The sequence below is a fragment of the Pseudophryne corroboree genome, chromosome 4 (genome assembly GCF_028390025.1).
Source record: "Pseudophryne corroboree isolate aPseCor3 chromosome 4, aPseCor3.hap2, whole genome shotgun sequence".
Classification (NCBI taxonomy): Eukaryota; Metazoa; Chordata; class Amphibia; order Anura; family Myobatrachidae; genus Pseudophryne; species Pseudophryne corroboree.
Genome location: NC_086447.1, coordinates 58,684,912 through 58,698,305, shown reverse-complemented (window position 1 = coordinate 58,698,305; position 13,394 = coordinate 58,684,912). Strand labels below are relative to the sequence as shown.

Sequence of the window (13,394 nt, the reverse complement as noted above, 5' to 3'; positions counted from 1 at the left end):
TTTTGGAAAGTTCAAAATCCACCCGTGATCCTGGAGAATTTGGTTGAGAAGGCAATGCTGTCCAACAACCTCTCCCTGGACGGCGCCTTTATCAGAAGATCATCCAGGTAAGGAATTATGTTCACTCCCTGCTTGCGAGGGATAAACATCATCTCTGCCATCACTTTGGTGAATACCCTTGGTGCCGTAGAGAGACCAAATGGCAGGGCCTGGAACTGGTAGTGACAGTTTTGCAGTGCAAACCGCAGGTAAGCCTGATGAGGCGGCCGGATCGGAATGTGAAGGTACGCATCTTTGATATCCAGAGACACTAGGGATTCCCCTTCCCCCAGACCTGAGATCACCGCTCTCAGAGACTCCATCATGAAGTTGAACACTCTTAAGAACGGATTCACGGAATTGAGGTTCAGAATTGGTAGTACCGAAACGTCCGATTTCGGTACTACAAACAGGTTGGAATAGTACCCCTTGTTGTGCAAATGAGGTGTAACTGGAACAATGACTTGAGTCTGGACCAGTTTTTGGATGGCCTGCTGTAAAGTTATACTTGCCTCATGTGAAGCTGGTAAGCCTGATTTGAAGAATCTGTGAGGTGGGAGCTCTTGGAACTCCAGTCTGTAGCCCTGGGAAATAAGATCTATGACCCAGGGATCCCAGCACGAACTTTAACAGATGTGACTGAAGAATTTTAGTTGGGCTCCCACCTGACAGCCCTCCAGGCATCGCGGCCCACCGTCATGCTGAAGGCTTTGAGGAAGCAGAACCTGAGCTCTGTTCCTGAACACCTGCATTTGCTGGTTTGCATAGTTTACCTCTTGTACCTCTGGAAGATGTAGAAGCACCTCCGGATTTTCCTTTAAACTTGGCTGTCCGAAAAGACTGTAAATTTGAAGCTGAATAAGCTTTCCTGGCTGGGGGAGCTGTGGAAGGAAGATACGTAGACTTATCCGCAGTAGCTTTAGAGATCCATTTGTCTAGTTAGTCTCCAAACAAGGCCTCTCCTGTGAATGGCAAGCCTTCCACGCCTTTCCTGGAGTCTGAATCAGCCGTCCACTGGCGTAGCCACAAGCCCCTGCATGCTGACGCTGCCATAGCGGTGGTGCGTGTATTAAGCAAACCTATCTCTTTTATGGCCTCCACCATAAAGTTCACAGAGTCCTGTATATGATGCAGGAGTAAAACTACATCCCCCCTAGACAAGGAATCTAATCCCTCAATCAGGTTACTTGACCATTTAGCAATGGCTTTTGTGATCCAAGCACAACCAATACTGGGTCTCTGGGCCACCCCAGCAGCTGTGTACAATGATTTGAGTGTAGTCTCAATTTTATTGTCAGCCGTATCTTTAAGGGAGGCTGCACCAGGGACAGGAAATACAATTTTTTGTGACAGCCTAGAGTCTGATGCGTCCACTATCGGTGGATTTTCCCATTTTTTTCCTATCCTCTAGGGGAAAAGGAAAAGATGAGAGCAACCTTTTAGGGATTTTAAATTTCTTATCAAGATTAACCCATGGTTCTTCAAACAGGGTATTCAATTCCTTTGACGCAGGAAAAGTGACGGAGTACTTCTCTTTTACATTAAAATAAGATTCCTCACAGTCCTCTGACGCTTTATCAAGAATTTGCAGAACATCTCTGATAGCCTCTATAAAAGCCTCTACTCCCTGTGACAGAGTAGCATCCCCCCTCCAAATCCACCTCACCCTCCTCAATGTCTGACCCGTCAACGTCAGAATTATTTGAGATCATTCCCTTAATGGAAGTAACCCAATCCGGTTCAGCCCCGCTATTCTGGGCGGTGCACTGCCCTGAGTACCCAGTAGTGAGCCCCCTGGTGAAGAGGAACACTCCGCTGTACAAGAAACACACTCATTGCCTGACATAATGTAAATGTGACAGCATACACACACACACACACACACACACACAGGAAAAGGTTAAGCACAATTAACCCACAAAGAGCCCTTCAGGGAGAGACAGATTTACCACTGCGCCCTTATTGCTAATGCCGGGTCGCAGAGTAAGTACCCTGATAGGGGACCTAGTACCCTGAGTAAGTACCCTGATAGGGGACCTAGTACACTAATACCCCTTTCACACTGCCAATGCTGGATCCCACCCGGGAATTGGAAACGGGTCCTTCCCAGTTGGGATCTGGCATTGGCCGCTGCTGCAGGCTTCCCCGACCTGGCAATATGCCGGGCGGGTGCCATAGCAGCGGGGGGCGGAACCGGCGGCAGGGGCGGAGGTAGCACTGGGAGATGAGCTTATCTCTGCGCCGCCTTCTCCCTGCTGTAGTAAACGTGTCCCAGGACGCATCGACTCGGGAGCCCGTTTACGCAGCCACTGACCCTGTATTCAACCCGGGTATAACACTGTTTTATTCCCAGGTTGAATTGCTCCTTTCACACCGCACGCTGACCCGTGTCGACCTGGCAATATGCCGTGTCGATATCCGGTTAATTGTGTGGTGTGAAAGGGGTATAAGAATCGCTCCCCCACTTCTATGACCCCCTGGTACCGCTGAGGTAATCTGGAGTCTCTCCGGAGGAGCTGCGCGTCCCTGTCAGTCAGCGTCTGTGTCCACTGTAGAGGCAAAATGGCGCTGGGTAGCTGCTGGATCCGCTCATAGTGAAGGCCCCACCCTTTCAATGACGCGCGGTCTTCCTGCTTTTTTTATACTGGCTGAGGTAATCTGGTGCTTAAAATGGAGAGAAAAACTGTTTTGCCCAGTGTGGGTACTGTGTACAGTGTACGGAGACGCAGCTGTGTACTGTGTCTGGAGACGCATTCCACCCTGGTTAGAAGCCGTGCGTCTCCGTACCCTTATGCCGCCATAATGGCCGGCGACCCTAGTCGGGACGCCGGCTTAGTACTCACCACTCTTCTGTCTTCTAGCTCTGTTAGGGGTGGCGGAGTGCTGCGAGAATGTACGAAGCGCCATGGTTGGGGCTTGCAAATAGTTCCCTCAGGAGCTCAGTGTCCTGTCAGCGGGGAACGGGACCATTAACCCTTCAAGAGGTTGGGCCGTCCCCTCCCCCCTAAGTCCCACAAAGCAGGCAGGCTGGGGCCATCCAGCCCTGCCTGAAAATAACAAACAGATAAAATAAATGCAGAAAACTCTTCAGGAGCTCACACTATCAAATTCTTAAAGTGCCCATGGCTCCTAGTGGACCCGTCTATACCCCATGGTACTAAATGGAACCCCAGTACCCTCTAGGACGTAAGAGAAAACACCAAAAACAAATATATTCATTCATTGATATATAAAACAGGGCTTGGTGAAACCCATGAATAGGACACCCTAACACTGGCCTAAAGGGGAAGACCTAGGAATTTCTGAGTCTCATTGTATCTCTTCTGTCCCAACTGCAGGCTAGACCCCTTGCCGCAGAGGTGGAGGAACTACTGAGATAGCAGCGAATCAAAATGAACCAGCTGCACCCCGAATCTCTGGCCGACCATCACACAAGTGCCGTACTAGGGAAATTGTCACCTCCTCGATTTTGTCTCCGAGTCTTGGAAGCACAGTATAGTTAGTGTTGCAGTTATATAAGTGAACAGTGCAAATCCCCATAATACTTACTGTAGCTGCGCCGGATATTTTAATTCAACCGGAGGGACCGACATTGTTACAATACTTCATGTTTATGTTAGCAATTATTTCTATACATTTTTTAAACAACATTTTATGTAGACAGTAAAAAATGATTGTGGGAAAGATTATTGTGTTGCTCACATACTGTAGAAAGTTCTTCTAAATTGAAGTCTACAAGTTCACAGACCTTCCAGAAACGATGACGGCTGCAGGGGCAAAAGCGATCACCTGCCATTGGCATAAATATACAATTATGCAAAGGCGGCCTTTATTGTGCATGATGACATTTTATTAGCAACGGTCAGTGGTTACTGCATGTAAAATGACATACATTCCCTGTCCTGTCTTATGCCAACTGTGCGCGTGTTCTGAGAAGATTCCTGATAAAGTCACTTATGCACTCTGCATCTTCCTTCTTGGCATCACATAAGGTTAAGCATGGGGGCCACAAATAGGCCAATATACTATTCTGGCCTGTATGTTTCTTGTTTAGCTGAGTGCCTACTCAAATTTCTACACTAATACTTTGGAGATTTTCAGTTTACTGGTTATATATTATATTAAGAGGTGAGCGCAAGATCGACAAAAGGGTAAATTTGTGGTTATAAAGGGGATACGGGACTCCGACCCTACAGAACACATCACCCGCACTCACCCACGGTGCAGACTTCATCAAGTTACCTGGACATGGTACCTAGGTACCAGGACATTGATACACCAGTACCTTACCAGCTTTGAGAGACTCCCAGAGCTCTCACCTTAGAACTTTTTTGAATATTTTTCATTGTTTGTGATTATTGCTGCATACTGTACATGTACAAACTGTATATGTGTATAAACAGGATGCAGTATATATATATATATATATATATATATATATATATATATACACTTTTCACTAACTGCATTAACCATCTAGTGGTATATGTGGAGCGCTGTGACCACGTTTACAATAAACAATATTACCTATTTTTAAATATGTGCACCATTCCTCATTATTACTAATTATATAAGCTACAAAACTTGTCAAACACAGACTCGCTATACCCTTGCTATATATAATATTGTATATCAATATTGTATATTAGATTGATTGATTGATTGATTGATTGATTGACTTTTCATTTATTTATGTTGACTATTTTGTTTATTGAACATTATAAAATATATATCCATGTACTCAGACCGGCACGCCGCCTTATATATTGTTTACATGTCCTCCCAGATGTCCAACAAACCACAAAAAAACAGAAACGTTTACAGGTGGCACCCACGGGACAATTACCTGAGGAAAGTCACAATAAACAGCAACTGAAACATAGGATATGATAGAGACTTGTGGTTAGATTTATTTAAATCCCATGAGTGCCGCCTGCAAACATTATATATATAGTAAAAGGTCTGCTTTACAAAGAATGACTCTTCTCTCTGTCTGCTTGATCAGGCAACTTCTTTTCACCTCACAACTGTTGCAACATCACATTTATTCACCAGATATGGCTTTGCTGGACCCTAGCTAATCCCCACCGGCCCTCTCTGTCATCCGGCTGCTAGTCAGCGTCGGAAGCCCCACCCACTGGTCCCACAAACCTTTATACCTTTAAGCTATTCCTGTTATGAGCATCAAAACATGGCAAAGCACCCTTTGCCACCATTATGAGCGAGGCACGAGGTGATTAATATGACGGGAAACAGAAACTAAAAGAGAAAACAGTTGGTAATGGTCACCCTGCCACATATATGTAGCCAGGTGGCGCTCACTTAGCATTGTGTTACTAGAGTGCCTCTGTAGAGGAGAGTTTCATGTGACTTTGGGTGGCGGATTACAAAGTCATCCCTACATATGACCCTTAATGACTTCAGCCTTCCACTTCACAGCTTGTTCTACAACCAAAAAGCTAAGAAGCTGACAAACAAAAAGGGGTCTTTGTGGAGAAGGGCTGGACTGATCTACAAGTGGATAAATAGCTATTCTTCCCGAGAGACCCTCTTCAGACCTGAACTGGCACAAGTCCCCAATTAAGCAGAATTCTGGCAAAGCTCTGTTCAATTCAGGCTCCATAATACAGGAAGAAAAGACTGTAATATTACTTCTTCTTACTTTGCAAGAGCTACAAGTCTAGTGGGGGGATCGCAATCAGAGCATACTCATGAATGAATGGCTATTGATTGAATGCACAATCAACTGCTACATGTTGGGAGGACAGATATATATTTTATATACTGTTTAAAACGTTATATAACTTTCTAAAATACATTAAGTGCACCGATTCATTTACATAAATAAGGGATGTGGTCATAATATTTACAATACTGACTTTCAGAATGCTGAGAGTTATGGTGTGTACACACGGTGAGATTTTTTCTTACGATATTGACTATATAGTCAAAATCGTAAGAAAAGTTAGTGCAGATCACCTTGCGATCCCAATCCGACGCAGATGCGCGGTCCCGTGCAGTCGGCATCGCAAGAATAGATAGACTGTGCAGGCAAGTCCGTTTTGACTATCTCTATAGAAGAGAGAGGCAAAATTGACACTTAGCCAAAATCGCACATAGTCAGTATCGCAAGCACATCATGAGTGTGCTTGCGATACTGACTATGTGCCGACCTAGCCCGTCGCATAGTGAGAATCGGGCATAGCCCGAATCTCACCGTGTGTATGGGCCATTAGGATGTCGGAAAGTGCAGAGTGTTGACATGTTCACAATGGACCTGACGGAATTTATCATCGCCTGACTGCCGGACCCCAGAGACGCCACTGGAGCTGCCGGACCAGGTGTAGTCGCCATTAGAGCGCCAGGGATGTTTTGTTGACCCTCTAATCATATTAACACTTCATACTGTAAGTGTCAATGTTGATATTCTCATGTCAACCAAATATACACACCCTTTAAAATCTATATGGTTTTCACTGAAGAATTGTGTCCAGATGATGCTTCTCTTTAATATGCTGCTGGATGCTAATCGCTTTTAGTTGGAGGCTATGGGGGGGGGTATTCAATTAAGTGCTGTTTTTTTTTAACTGGACTTTTGCCCATTTTTAGGTTGAATTCAATGCCCGTGACGTTTTCTCGACTGGTCAAAAAATCCGGCACTGGCAAAAACCACGTGTATCAGCGAATTCGTCGCTGATACACGCGTTTTGGTGAATTCGCCCATTTGTGGCGCAATTTTCGCCCATGCCAATTCGGCAAAAAAAAAAGTGAAATGGCATAGGCGAAAATGGATTAAAAAACTGTAGAAAATGGCCGCAATTGAATACCCCGTGTTGAACTAGTGCCGTTGTTTCAACCAGTCGAAAAAACGGGACTTAATTGAATACCCCCTAACTCTTCACAGACACACATAAGCCATTATGGTATGAAATCCAGACAGTCAGGAGACCAACGCCGGAATACCGACAGCCGGAATCCCGAGATCAAGTCCCCTCACCGACTTGCTATGCTTTCGTGTCTGGTGGCGAGCTTCGCTTGCCACACTATTATATTTCCCCTCAGGTGGTGGCGTGGATCCACCACCCGAGTGGGAATACCGGGCTGCGATCGGGATTCCGACTGCCGGCAATTCCCCTGCTGTCGGGATTCTGACCACTGGGATCCCATTGTTCGGGAAATTAACTGCGTCCCGATTAAAGTAATAGACTGATGAAAGTAATAACTATGACTATGAAAATTACAATCAGACATGTTTAAGTAAGTTGGGAAGGGCCCATCATTCTATGCCTATGGCAGTGGTTCCCAAACTTTTTTGAGACACGGCGCCCTAGAGTACCAGAATTTTTTGTCACAGCACCCCCAGGCCAAAGTTTCTTATTGAGAAATTCAGAAAAAAATATTAAATGAAGTAAATTGTGTTTATATGTAAACATTAAGGTCAGTTATGAGGCGAGGGGCAGGATTTGCTTCTGTTTGTCCACATATATATGATTTGAAGCCACAAACACCGATGTTGTCTGTTAAACTGACCATAAATTATTTGAGTTGGTTCTCCACCACCAACCCAGGCCATCCCTGCAAGTACCCCGAGGCACACCAGGGTGTCAAGGCACACAGATTGGGAACCATTGGCCTATGGGGTTTATGTAATAGCCTGCAAGAGGCAGAGGCAGGATTCTGGCGAGTCTGGACGTATTTTTGAAGCGCCAATCCTTGAAAAGGCTACACCGCATTGGTCTTGCCATTAAAATGATTGTAAAATACGACCAAACTAGCCGTCTGTGTGTGGTGTGTGATGCGTGTCTTTGGGAAGGGCAAAAATAATGTGCCTCAGGTCTCAAAGGTGTCACTAGCTCTCAGAGAGCTGACAGGGTAAACACCAGTTCAGCATATATACATTTATTTAGCCACCAAATGGATAAATCAATATGCAAATGGTAAGATATGGCGCCAGGTGTGCATTTTAGGGGGTGGTGAAAAGCTAGCCTCCAGAGCGGTTGAATGGGTTGCCATGGAATATCGTAAGGCCCTTGGTTTCTATGGCTAACTTCAGGCCACAAAATGGCTGCCCTCACTGTATGTTAGTCCTTTCCAATATAAGGTTATTCTAGGCAATAGCCAGAGAACTGCCCAAAGTATTAACAGCACAGGGCTGTAACTGCGTCTGTAGTCGTCCTTCTTTGGGGGTTCAGTATGAACTGCCAGCGTTTGGGATCCTGGCGATCATAACACCGACGCCGGGATCCCATTGTATGAAATCCCGTCAGGGGTGAGTAAGTGATATACTTCCCTACCCCTTAAACCCACCTTTACCGTAGCCTAACCTCCCCCCTTAGTGCTTGACCCTAACCTCCCTGCAGTGGTGCCTAAACCTAACCCCCGTATCCGCAGCCTAAACCTAACTTTCCCTCTCACACAGCCTAACCCTAAACCCCTCCCCATCCCTGCAACCTAACCTTAACATCGCCCATGCCACAGCCTAACCCACCTGGGTGGTGGCTAAATTAAACCCCCCACTCCCACCCGGCCCTAAACCTAACCTGCGCTATACTTACTAAAGTCACTATGCCGGCTGACAGGATTTCGGCGTCGGACGCATGACCCTTGCTGTATTCCGGCGTCGGGATTCCAGCATTGGAAATCCGACTGACGGGATCCCAACAACCGGCATATTAACCAAATCCCCTCTGAACGGCTCCGGAACTACATGTAAACGGCTGGTGCACATAATATTCCTGTCAGGGAGAATTTATTCATACAGTTACTAATGAATACGCAGCATTACTGAAGAGACTAAAGTGCTTCTAGCCAACACAGGGGTATAAACAGGGCAGTGTTACCCAGGGACACTTGAGAGTACGTGAAGAAACTAGACACACAGTTATACAATGGAAGGAAACATCATTATTTAGACAATTATTGATGACTGTCATTGATCCACAACAACTGGGAGACACATTTGATCACATACAATCCAATTCACGTGGCTGTCTAATTCTGGGCCGCTCCACTAGTAATACAGCAACAGACCCGAACATAAAATATTACACAAACCATAAAAGTTACTTAATGCATCACCATTCATAAAAGGTGGGACTTCTGTGAAACCATACAAATAGGAGAACCCGGATTTCCCCAACGCCGCAAACCCGCCCCCATAAAACTCAAGTGAGATAGTATTGCGTCATCACGCACCTGCGACAGTGGCACCGCCATTCACACTATGCTAGCCATGGCGACCGTGTTCCGATTGGATACATTTGAAGACTACTCGCACCGCAATGAAGATGCACTTTGATGCCAGATGAGGCCCAAATTCACTTTCTATACTGAGTACGGCCGCTGTACGAACGCCAACAGCGCAACAAGAAAACTACGATAAAGAAACACTATCTATTGCCATAAATTCATTTATGAGACTCCAAAACACTAAAAAAAAAATGATAATTATATATTTATCAATGTAATAATACAGCTACAGGTCTGATTAGTAAGCTGCATGTCTATCGTATCTCCGTATCAGACAAGTACATGAGAATTTCCCAGGAGGATCACAGACGTGCAATTACAGACAAGTATACACGCCAAAACATGAAGAGAGAATGCTCACGGTTCCGGTTTGCCCATCAGACGATGTGCAGTCTGAGTGTCCTCTTCTCGTTTAGGTTCACAGTCTAGTCACTAATTGCAGGGTGGTGAGGCACCAGCGACAATACAGAAGGCTGCACCAGCAGAGACATCGAGGAATATCTGTTGCTTGCTTCCACTGCAGAACCCAAAAAGGAATCGCAACTTTTTTTTTTCTCCCCAAAAAATGTCTCATTAGGTCGCACGCAACTAGACAAACAGTTTTTGTGAAGTCACTTTGCAGAAAAAAAAGAAAAGAAAAAAAAAAAGTTTGTTTTTTAAGTTTTCAAACCCGGCCTTCCCAGTCCGCGTCCGGTCCCGCCAGGTATTAAAGATCGAGAAAATCCTTCGGTTTCTTTTGTAAAAATGCAAACGTTTTTAGGCACACAAAAAGGAGCCGGTTACCTGGACACCATATCACCAGCAGGTCATTTTGTAAAGTGTGTTTTTGATCTCACCAACTTTGCTGAATGGCAGGTACTGCGCCACAAAGGTTTAAAGGAGAAAAGCAGCTTCCAAGTTTGCAGAACAAAACAAATTTAACAAAAAAAAAAAAAAGTTCTGAATTTTCCTTTTTAGCCCCCGAAAAAGGTTTTCTTTCTGGAAGCTCATGCAGGGAAGGCAGACAAAAGAAACTGATTTGATCGAGCTCTGCCAAGTATTGCCTCCGTTCCCCCCCCCTTCTTCCTTTACACACTGTCTCTTCCGTGCTCCCATCATGGCAATCTTCCCAATTCCAAGTAGTCTTGGCAGAGCTCCAGCCTGTGCCAGTCTGTCTTTCCCAATGATGCCCTTTGCGGATCAGTTAATGCATTAGGAAAGGGGGGGGGGGGGGATAGAGACCCCCGCCCATCAACAAAGGATAAAAACAACTGTAAGAAAAACAAAACAATAATAAAAAATAATAAGGGGGGGGGGAAATGGAACGACGCCTCGGAAATGAAAATCAATTACCAAATCTTGCAATTGTCAAACCCTCTCATCAGCCGAAATACACCTGGTTCCACCCGAAAGGACTCGGAAGTGTCACAGCGGCCGGACGTCATTTTTAATAAGCAGTAATGTAGTGTTTGTAGCCATTTGTTATTCTGAGATAAGAAATCTGTTCTGTGTCTGGAAATGTCCGCATGCGACACAACCTGCTGTAAGCCAAAAATGTTTTGGGGGAGGAGAAGAGAGAGACAGACAGAGAGAGAGAGAGAGAAAGAGAGAGAGAGAGAGGGGTGTGTGTGTTCAACTTTAACAAGTACTGCACACTTCATGGAATCTTATTTGGGTTTGTGAATTGTAGAGAATCATTGGAGGATTCTATATGGGTGGGGAGGGGGGTATTTTTTAATTAGTGGTAATGAGAACAGCATAACATTATTTACGGAGGTCTGTTTTCGGAAAACAATTTGGAAAAACTTGGCATCAAACACTGAAAACTCACACACCCGAAACCATTCTGACAAAACAAAGACTAACAATTAAATGGCCAATATGAAACCTTTTCCTCCAACATAACTCCATAACGCTCTGCATTACTGTGTCAATGCTGAAACATACATTCATCTCAAACGTTGTTACAATTTTGAGTCAATGCTGCTAAAATGTTCAAGTACAACTATTTATGAAGTTTCAGAAACTTATTGCACTACAAATAATATCTTCATTTGCAACCCATTCCTCAGCAAGCACCATCCCAACATTGAAGTATAGGTGTGGAAGACTCATAATGTTGCAATGTTTTTACTCAGCAGGGACTGGGCATTTCATTGAACTTGAAGGACTGTGCAAAATACAGGGAGATACTGCAAGACAACCTGCTGCAGTCTGCTAGAATGCCAAGTCTTGGGAGAAAGTTCTCTTTTCAGCAGGAAAATGACCCTAAGCACAAGGCCACTGGTGTGGTTGAACGACAAAAAGGTGAATGTTCTAAAATAGACAACTCACAGCCAAGGGAGTTTATTAACTTATTATTAATTTATTATTATTAATTAAAAGACCCCATCATTTGATATTAAAAGCATTACCTCTTTAAATTATTGGTTCAAACACACCGGGAAGTGGTATCTTGCTTAGTAAATAAGACCACAGATTTCAATCCAGTTGAGGATCTGTGGCACGGTTTGCAAACTGAAGTCCACAAGTGTCCTCCAGCCAATCTGAACAAAGTGAGGCAAATCTGCAAGAAAGGACTAGCGAACACACCACTATCCCACACTTCTCAAAGAAGGTCAAAAACACCTTGCTACTTCCGTCTCATAGAGGAGCTTAAAGGGTGCAAAGCCGGACGAAGCCTGTATACCTCCCTGACTGCCAAGAACAAGTAGGGGTGAAGCGCATCCCACCTCTTCTCTGTCTCAATAAATGTATTCAACGTGGACAGATTACATTTTTAACACCCACGTTGTCTCTCGGTCAGTAAGGATTTCTTTGGTAAGCCTACTATAGAAAATAGCTCCATTAGCTTAGCCACAACCTGTTTGGCTGTAGTAAATCTCAGGGGAAATTCCTCTGGGCAGTAAGTGGCGTAATCGACTGAAATTAATTTGTAGCCCTTAAAAAGTAAATGCACCGTTTGTCCTACCAGAACCTCACGAGTAAGCCAGTCTATGCGATCCCTCCTCTTTCGTTTCCAGGATTTAGGGGACTTCACCCGAGACAGGAACAAATCCAGGGAGAAGGGAAAGATCTCTCCAAGTGTCACTGCGGGTACCTGAGTAGGCACCTGTTCTTCAGGCAGGACAAGAGCCCAAAGGTGAGGCCAATCACAATCTAATAACACAGGGGCTGGCAGCCACGGACACACACATGCACACAGTTTGGCAGTCTTTCCCTTGCAAATGGCACCATAGCAGTAGGATAGGTCAGAACCTTTAAGTGCACACGTGTGTGTGTGTGTGTGTGTGTGTGTGTGTGTGTGTGTGTGTGTGTGTGTGTGTGTGTGTGTGTGTGTGTGTGTGAGATTTGCGAGAGATTATGCTTGGAACTGTTCCTATCGTCCCCTTTCTGCTGACTATCAAGCGAGAGTATTCTAAAGTCACATTGATGGCTTCCACAAAATGTCTGTATTATACCTCTTTCAGGAAGAAAGCGGTCGAAGACCTCCCATTTGAAGCACGGGTTGGTTTCTGGTCCCTGCCCCAGAAGAAGAATTTGCTGTGTCAAGCATTTGGACCCGGTAATTTGCAGAGTCAAACTGGGACCTTCTTCTGGGTCAACCTGGGTCTCAATTCCCAAGACTTTGACTCTTGGTCAAAAGTTGGGTTGAAGTACCGGGATTTTCAACCCGGTTGACCCTTTCACACAGAAAAGAACCTGGGTAGAGCCAGCAAATTACTAGGTCCAAATGCTAGAACCGGCAATTTCTTCTGTCAGAAAGGGGTATTACCTACTGCATGTGAATTATTTTTCACATACCAGTATAACTAATGCTCACAAATAAGTGTATGTCATGTTTCTAGATCACGTACACAAACGCGCTGTGACCTCTGTGGAAAGTTTTTCCCTCCATTCTCTGGGGTAAGAGGACCCCAGCTATTAATTAGTGATTCACCCAGACAGATGAATTAGGCCTGACAAATATTTATGTGTTACTGGCCAATAGGTAATTTATTGGCTGCATTATCATGAATTGCAGCCCCTACATATCCACTGTAATCGAAGGAAGGAAAAAATAAGATTCTAAACCTAACGGTAAATCTTTTTCTCCTAGTTCGTAGAGGATGCTGGCGACTCCGTAA

General features: G+C 44.8%; 1 protein-coding gene across 4 annotated transcripts in view; it reads right to left on the bottom strand.

Moving 5' to 3' along the window:
- Positions 1 to 13,394, bottom strand: part of MSRA (methionine sulfoxide reductase A) — a 521,014-nt gene that overhangs the window by 446,331 nt on the left and 61,289 nt on the right. Inside the window, exon 1 of one of the 4 annotated variants that reach the window (XM_063915081.1) lies at positions 9,650 to 10,217. The exons of the other annotated variants lie outside the window; for them this stretch is intronic. The gene's annotated coding sequence lies outside the window, so the exon portion shown is untranslated. Of the gene's footprint in view, positions 1 to 9,649; positions 10,218 to 13,394 lie in introns of those variants that run through there. 4 annotated transcript variants of the gene reach the window in all.